Raw genomic sequence first — 9,842 nt, forward strand, 5'->3', positions numbered from 1 at the left:
GTGGAGGGAGGGAGAGGGAGGAGGAGAGAAGGAGAAGGAAAAGGAGAAAGAAGGAGAAGGAGAAGGAGAAGAAGAAGAAGAAGAAGAAGAAGAAGAAGAAGAAGAAACCTGGAGAAAAGGGAGACCCACTAGGAACCTCAGAACCCAAAGAACAACGTGTTGGGGGTGAGTTCCCTGGGTTTTCTTTTTGCCTCATATATCACAGACTTAGAGTTGAAAAGCTGGCACCTGGAAACACCAGTGGACACAGGCAAACAACACCCGAACAGGCACCTTTTCTCTCTAGCCAGAGTGTTAGGAAAGAACTTTGATACCGTAAATGCTCTACTCCAGCCAAACACCACAGAAAAATCTGTGGCCCCACTCCACAATGTCAGGAAGGGCTGAACGGGAAGCCTGGACTTGTACCTCTGCCAGACTGTAACTAGGCTCCCCATTCCCCCACCCCCACCACCAGGTGGGAGTCAGGGGAGGCCAGGTAGAAAACTTGTACTTTCACCCCTACTGAACAGTAACAAACACCCACACTGCACAGTGTCAGTAGAATCCACAGGGGAAATCTAGACTTGTACCCCAGGAAGCAGAAACAGATTGCTCCCCACTCCCCACAGGTGTTAGGAAGGGCCTAGGAGAGTCAGCACTTTCGCCACTACTTAGCAGTGACAAGGCCACCACAACCACTGTGTCCATTCCAACCACATGTGGAGACAAAACTCCCACCCCTGCTCTGCAGAAAAGAAGAGCCATTCCCACCCGAGTGTCAGAGGAGGCTGAATGGGGAATCTGGATTCCCATTTCCACACGGCATACTCCCCCTTTTCCCTGCTGGAGCGCTACCAGAAAAAGCCAGTGACTAAGACGACTTTAACATTCTATCAACTTGATCAAATTTGTGACAGATTTCTTTCTGCCTCTAGGTCCCTGACCTCCCTTTCCTAAGTGCATTTACTTGAGTAAACTTTTAATTGCAAATTCTTTCTCTGCCCCTTTGAGATGTAAATCTTTTTAAAAGCTTCTTACTGGTTTTATAACCCGGGGCATCCTGGGTTCTCAAGAACCTCTGAGTCATCTCTTAGACATGAACTCCTCAAGGAAGAAAGGGTCCCTCTCCCAGTCTCTGTGGAAGGTCCAAGTCTAGGTGGATGGATGGGTACCTTGCTCCAAGTTGTAAAACAAGCTCCTATTAGGAAGATTCCAAAAGGTTTGCTTTGCCTGCAGATAGAGCTATTAGCAAACACACATGGGCTAACATGAACCCCCATACCCAGCTCCTAAAGATGCCCCAGTCCTTCCTTTCCATGCTGTTGCGTTTAGACTGCAGTCTTGTCTCTCTTCTATTGCAATTGTTATAAAATATTCCTGGCCTCTTTAACATTGGTGCCATCTTGGCTTTGACACCAGCTAAAAACATGCTGTCTCAGGATGGCTTTGGCAAGTTAGGGTCTTCTGTGCTTCCATACAAATGTGATGACTTTCTGTTCTATTTTTTTAAAAATGCCGATAGGATTTTGATGGAGATTGCGTTAAATCTGTGTAACGTTCTAGGTAATTAGGTCATTTTAACTATGTTGATTCTTCCAATCCAAGAACACAGAATATCTTTCTATTTCTTTGTATTTTCTTTGATTTCTTTTAATAGAGTCACGGTTTTCATGATACAGGTCTTTCGCTTGGAAACAACCAAAATGTTCTTTAATAGGTGAATGGATAAATAAAGTGGTACATCCAGGCAATGGAACATTATTTTGCACTCAAAAAACAATGAGCTGTCAAGTCATGAAAAGACATGAAAGAATCTTAAATGCATATTGCTAGTGAGAAAAGGCAATCTGAGAAGGCTATATACTGTATGATTTCAACTATATGACATTCTAGAAAAGGCAAGACTATGGAGGCAGTAATAAATCAGTGACCACCAGGGATTAGGGATATGGGAGGGATGAATAATCAGAACACAAGATTTTTAAGGGAGTGAAAATACTCTGTAGGTACTATAATGGTAGATACATGTCATTATATATTTGCCCCAAATCATAGAATGTACAGCACCAAGAATGAACAATATTATAAACTATGGATTTGGGGTAATAATGATGTATCAAAGTAGATTTATTAATTGTTCACAAATATATTGCTGTGGTGAGGGATATTGATAATGGGGAGACTATGCATATATGGGAGCAGGGGGCATGTGGAAACTGTATTTTCTACTCAATTTTGTTGTAAATTTAAAACTACTCTTAAAAAATAGTCTTTAAAAATAAAAATAAATAAATAAAACATGCTGTCTCATATGATACTACCAAAAAGTCTAGGTTTTGAACAGAAATCACACATTATGCCAAGAACCAGGAAGACTTGAAGCGAGTGAAAAAAGATAATCAATAAATGCCAACAGCAAGGTGATAGAAACATTAGAATTATCTGATAAATCTTTTAAAATAACCATGATTTAAAAAATGGTTCTTCAATGTACAATTAAGGACATGCTTGGAGCAAATGAGAAAAAAAAATAGAAAGTTTCAGCAAAGTAATGGAAATTATCAGCAAAGAGAAATGGAATAATCAAAAAATTTTAGAACTGAAAAATATAATAAGTGAAATTAAAATGCAGCTGATGATCTCATCAACAGAATGGAAGTATAGTATTACTATGTATTTTAAAAACTTAGTGTCGTTGGTCCTTATTTTACCGAATACTTGAAAGAAGATTATAGCCTATGATACTAATTAGAGAATTTGTTAAAATAAAAATGAACTATTCTGGAAGAAGGCTCTACCTATATATATTTGTTTTATTTAACTGGGTTGATAAAGATTTCTAATTTGGCAAAACTACCATTTTAGGTTTGTATAATTATAATGCATTGGAAGGTACTGCATTAAACATTTCATACTTATCACTTTAATGTTTTACAAAGTATGGGACATATAAAATTGTTATTATAAGAAATAATTAGGTGGTCTGTGGTTTTAACATTAAATAACATTGAATCATAGAGAGAAAAAGATATTCTTTTTCATTTCTCTTTCTGGCCTTATCATATCAAAGAGAACATCTCTGCTTAATATCACGATTTCTTTATAATCTCTTCCTCTTTTAACAAAAATAAAGCCTCAGGCTCAGAATCTTTAGCTAGCATGATATTTAGGTATTTGGTAGGATTTTGTAGCATTGCTTTGTTTTCAAAGTGTTTATCTTTTGGTTTCTTGCTATTTATGGAAAACATCTTTGTTTTCCATTATAATGGTGATTTGAAATTTCCTTTTAAAAATACATTTAATTTTTTAAAAGATTCAATTTAAAGAAAATAATAAGCAAAAAGACTATATATAAAATGAAAACTAGCAAAACACAGAATGGCATTACGCTAATACAGAATTTTAATTATTCTGCATTAACTCGTTGGGCTTCTCATTAACTATGAGATTAATATCTCAATTTTACAAGTGCAGGAAATGAAGCAGAGTGATTTATTCCAGGTTCTACAGATAGTTATAGATAGATCCTACGTCATAGATTCAGCTTCTCGACTAGTCCCTCTTCTTTTAAAATAATGCCACCACAAATTAAGAAATCACACTTCCTCTACATAAGAATTCTCAAACACTGATAAAATGACTGTGGGAATCTTAAATTGTTCCCTGCGGTTAACAAAAAAAAAAAGAAAAAATGTAGTTTTTAGTAGTAATCACTGAACTTGGATAATAAAAAATGAAAATAAGTTTATTTTTAATCTCTTTAAAAGACTTCAAATAAGCTTACTTTGCCTGTTGTTACAATGCAGATCATTTAATAAAAAGCTCAGCAGGCAAATAACTTAAGGGATTCTCACGTTCTTTCTTCTGATAAGTCATCCATTTCTAGATATTGTAACTCATTTTTTTAAAGATGCTATTAAATTAAAGGAGAAGCCCTAAGTAAATCTAAGACTTTGCATTTAATAAATGACTCAGTGAAATTTACAAGATTGAAAAGCATTGGCTAGATGGATTAGGGAGAGAGCAAAGGAATATATTTGCATAAGTTTTGCTCTAGAATTGAATTACATGTTACATCTTCTGGAGGTTCAAGGCAAAAATCATGGATATAGCTATGATCAGGGAATTGAAATGGATAGCTTTTATTATTCAAAGAAGTGGACTTTGATATTAATCTAAAGAAACCAAAGAGAATGCATCACTTATTTGATGAGCATACTTAAACAGAATTTAATGTACAGAATGGATACAACTATAAAAAATGTGTTTCCTTCATTTAATTCTATTGATGTATAAATCATTTTTGGTTGAGATACTCATAAAAGACATTAAAGCCTTTGAGATTTTTCTTATAAAATTGTAGAATCATTTGTGAAAGGACACTTTTAATGCATTGACTTTTACTCAAATTCCAAATTTAATAATCTAAAACTAGTCACTTGAACTTCTTTTTAGGAAATCATAAAGACGAAAAAATGGTATCTTAATTATTTTTTCATTTGAATTTGTTTAAATGCATTGCTTTGAAATAACTAAAAGCTCTGCCCACTTGAGGATAATAACTAGTCTATTGTACTAATTAAGGGCAAAGACTAGAGTAAAAATTTCTTGAATTTTTAATCTTTTCACTTCTGGTGTACTTAGGATGCATGCTTTATTATCAATTTCTGAATATATAAACTAAAACAGGTATGAGATATAGCTTTGGGTAGATTTAGTAAACCAATGTTGGTGAAATCCATCTACAGGGTAAGGTAAATTCATAGGACAGTATGGTGGGTATACTTTATTTAGCAGTTTGTAGTTAATAACTGCAGTGTTACATAATGTGATCAAATCTCATCCATATAATAGCTGTGAGATTCTAAAGCATTAAAATCAAATAAGTGTGGTCTATTGGTAACTTATAGATCTTGGAATAATTCTGGTAGAACAAGCATGAGCTCAATACGTTTAACAGACTAACAAAGATATGTGAGCAGTTGAAATCTATTGTGCTTTCACAAAAACATTGTGATGCAGATATAGTCAGTCTAATCTTCAGAAGCATTTGCAATTTAAACGATTAAATGGAGGAGACAGCTAAGAAACCACTCTCAAAATAATGTTTCTACTACCTTAATTATTGTATTTCTGAGGAATATGATCCATTCTGTTATGTATCCTATGCACAAACTTAAATGTTTTATGATGTGGAACAATATTTCAGAATAAAGGAAGGATAGAATTAGAATGAGGATTTTAGGCACATATGAAAAATGTTCTTATTAATAATCGAATTTGTGGCAATTTAGCCAATATTGCTCCAAGACATATAGGTCAGAAACTTACACATCACATGAAAATGATTAATATTCAGACAGTTTAAATCATGAGGCCCGAAAAACCAAATGAACTATCTCACCTACAACTTTAGTTCAAAATTCCTTTTGTTATTACTATTTCAACAAATGATAAACAATTTTAAGTTTTTGCATCAATCTTGATAAGACATATATTTCTTGGGACACCAAAAGTGTTATTTCTAATGAAATAGTATGGGGAATCTCTGAATTGATTTATAATTGATTAGAGGTGCCAGGGTTATGATTCAACCAGATATACAATGAGAGGAACTGCTTAAAATCTAGCCCCAGGCACAGAAATATCTCACATGAGGTTACAATTTTAATTTTAAGAAATTTCTAGAGAATCTTACCTTCAGTTAGGAAAAATGACTGGATTACCATAAATATGTATAATATTTTTCAGTTCTTTTGGAAAATCCTTCTGAAGTATTGGGAGCTATAAAAGGTCATTTGAAACAGGATTGTTTTTGTTACAGAAAAAAAGGAAATGTTCAAAAACAGGTACGTTATATACTGTAAAACTATTCATCAATAAACAATTTCTTATATTTCTACACTACAAGATATAAGATTAAACATTGATGAGGTTAAGTTACAATGTGGAATAACTTTGCAGTAATAACATCATTGTTTAGCATATTTATTTTTTACTTTGTTATAATAACACCTACATCCCAGTATTGTGGCTCCATTTTATTTTTTTTTAACACCTACAGCACCTGGTATTCGTGGGTAGTCTCGGCTCCATTTTATATTGACCAGTCTTAGCAAAGAAAAATGATTACTAAAAAAGAAAGCCAATTTTTTCACTTCATCTAAGAGAGAATGGCACAAAATTAATAGGTATACAAAGGAAAAGTCATTTTATGAAAACCACAGAAAGACTATGTGAGAAAGAAGTGGGACACTTCATATTTTAAAAATTTTTTGAGATATCTAAAGAGAATATCAAACATTACTTTTTGTTGTTTGTTTTGTACTTTAAATTGATTATGTTTTAAATACCTATTTTGGGTAAAGATATTCTGATGTTTGTTGTATGTGTAATATAAAAACATTTGTTGACATAATATTAACAACATAAATCTGTAGCTATTTCCACCTTCTCCATGTGCTATTTCCCAAGAAAAAGAGCAGAATCCAAGAATTTTCAACTAAGATTAAAACAAGAATTTAAACCTACTTTTACTGATAAGCAATTGACTTATCTATAAGTATTTGAAAGTAAAAAACAGAGGCAAATATTAATAGATTTTAATAACCAAGTAATTATAGATCTAACTCAAATTATACTTGAATATTCAGAGGTAAAGAAGGACCCAGAGTTCGTAGTTTCTATTTTATTTTTAATCTTCTATTATGCTTGGTAATATGTACTTGTATCTGGCAAGAATCTTATCATCTACACTGCTTTACTGTTGTGTTTGAAGAGGTCTAAGTAAGCCCTTTAAGAATATATAGTACTTGTTTACAGTCTGCCAAATTTATTTTGTACAAGGTCATAAAGAAGAAAAACAAGAAACATTGACATAATATAAAAGTAGTACATTTTCTATTACATTTTATATAGAATAAGGATATTAACTAGAATTGTTTAGTATATGTGTAACTTAAACATAATACCATCTTTCTCTTAATTTTGTCTAGCTCTTACTAGAGCATTGTCAAAAGTGACCTATCGCTTTTTTTAATTTCGTAGTTACCTCTCTCTCTTTAAAAACATTGTGATTACATATGTATGAATCTTAAATAAGGTGTTATTTGTTTTTACTTGTTTTAGGTCTTTATATAAATGACATCATATCATAGGTTGTATTCTGTGACCTCTTCCTCCAATAGTATCTTTATAAGATTTTGTTGTTAATTCTGACTGTAGTTAATTTTTAACTAGTATATAATATTCCATCAAACGATCTACCAAAATTTATTTTTAAATTTTACTTATGGTGTTTGAGTTTTCCATCAAAATTTTTTGCTTTAATGAACACTGATTCTAAGAACAGTGCAGTACATGTTCCTTAGTGCTCACATGAAAGAATTTCTCTAAAAAACTTGCACAAGACATAAAGGTAGATTATAGAATATATTACCACTCAGTGTAACAAGATAATGTCAAATAATTTTCCAAAGAATTCTTATGTTACCTATCATCCACTTTGTATTAGAGCCCTTATCGATTTACAACATTCTCTGAAAGTAAAATTTCCTATTTTGTTCCCCTTCAAATCAATGTAAAATGGTGCTTGCTGTGGTCTTAATTTGCATTTCCTTTTAAACAAATGAGGCTGAAAAACTTTAAATTATTTAATTCATTATTTATGCTTCTTTTTTATAGAATGTTCATCTATGTCTTTTCTCATCTTTCTATTAGGTGCTTTGTCTTTTACTTTGAGATTTATATATATTCCTTAAGTATTTGGTACACTACATTTTTTGTTAGTTATATGGTGTTACAAACAACTTCCCTATATTTTAACCTATCTTTTCACTTCCTTTGTGGTACACTGTAATGAAAATCTTAATTTTCATATGATAGAATTTACCAATCATTTTGTTTGTGATTAGCTTTATCTATTGTTAAAAATTAATTTGTTATAAAATATTATAAAAGTACACTTTTATAATTTCTTCTAAATCATAGTTATTACTTTTACATCTAAGTCTTTAATTCATTTTCACTTTTTTTGAAAGTTGTCAGATAAGAACCCCAAATCCTACTTTTTCCATAGAAATAAATATTTTTCATCTTCATTTATTGAACATTTCCTCCTTGATCCAATAATCTGCAATGTCACCTGTATTAAATGCTTCCTTCATTAATTTATGTGTATCTTCACAAGTACTATACTTGTTAATATTATTGTTTTCTACAAAGAAGAAGTACCTCTATTTTTTTCTTTTTATTGATTGTCTTAGCTGTTTTCCTTTTATAAAATAAATTTTTAATCAAAGTATAGCATATACAAAAATGCAACAACAATAACTGTACATAGACATCAAATATAAGTATACTCATAAATATTACAAAGGATATAATCAACTAACTGCAACCAATAAAGAGAAATAAACCATCGTCAGTACTGGAAAAACCCTCTTATATTCCTCCAAATTCTTAATCCCACACTCTTCCATAAAAGCAACCATTATCTTGGCTTCTAACAACATAAAATTTAATTTTACCTGATTTTGAAATCCAAGGATATTGGATAACATATTATTTATTATTGTATATGGATTTATTTCTAAAAATTAAATTTGTGAGATTTATTTGTGTTTTGTGTAGGAACAAGTTGTTCTTAGTTATGACTACATAATATTTCATTTAAGAAATAGACTACTGGTGGTCTACGACCATGCCACCCTGAACAAAGCTGTTCCCGTCTGATCTTGGAAGGGTCGGGCCTGGTTAGTACTTGCATGAGAGGCCGCCTAGGAAGACCAGGTGCTGTAGGCATAAAAAAATAAAAAAATAAAGAATTGTAAGCTGATAAGGTCCTTGCGATCTGTGAGGTCAACCAAGGGTTGCCAGACCTCAAAAATTTTAAAGATAAAGACTACTGGTATATTTATTCATTCTACTGTTCATAGACATTTGGCTGTCTTGAGTTTGGGTCTTTTGCACATAACACTGCCATGAGCATTTTTTAACATGCCTTTTTAGTGCACATATGCATGCATTTATCTTGGATGTATTCTTATTGCTTTAGTAATATACTGCACTCACTAATGTTTTGTTTTTGTAGGGTTGCTGACAACAAATTGTCAGCCTAGAGATATAATATTTTTCATTTTGTTGAAGGATAGTTCCATTGTATATAAAATTTTAATTTGTGAGTTGTTTTCTTTCAGACTTTCAAAGATTTTATTCCTTCGTATTCTGATTTCCATTATTTCCATCACTCTAAGTCTTACTGTTGATCCTTTAAAGTAATATCTTTTTCTCTGGCTACTTTTAAAAATTTCTTTTTGGCTTTAATTTTCAGCAGATTTGCTATGATGAGCCTAAATGTGTGGTTTTCTTTGTATATATTCTGCTTGGCATTCTTAGAGGTTTTAAATCTCTGGCATGATATTTTATCAGTGTTGAAATATCTTGTCACTTCATCTTCAAATATTTTTCAACCTCATTCTCTTTCTCCATTTCTTCTTGGATTCTAGCTGCATTTATGTTACCAATGTTCTCATGTTCCATATGTCTCTTGCTTTTTAAAGTATTTTATTTTTTTCATGCTTTAGGTTATTTACTATTGTCTTATTTTCCAGAATATGGATCTTATACTCTGCTACATCTTACCTGGTATTAAATCCTTTTGAATTCTTAATTTCAGTGATTGTGTTTTTCACATATGAAATTTTCATTTGCTTCTTGTCTTTACATTATAAACGTCTGTTTAGATTCTCTAAGATTTTAATAGCTTCGCAACTTATTTCCATTGCATTTTTCCTGTATTTTGGTCAATTGCTCCTACATCTTGGTATGCTTGATAATCATTGATTGAATACCAGACATTG

This window comes from Pteropus alecto, unplaced genomic scaffold (genome assembly GCF_000325575.1).
Source record: "Pteropus alecto unplaced genomic scaffold, ASM32557v1 scaffold71, whole genome shotgun sequence".
Taxonomy (NCBI): Eukaryota; Metazoa; Chordata; class Mammalia; order Chiroptera; family Pteropodidae; genus Pteropus; species Pteropus alecto.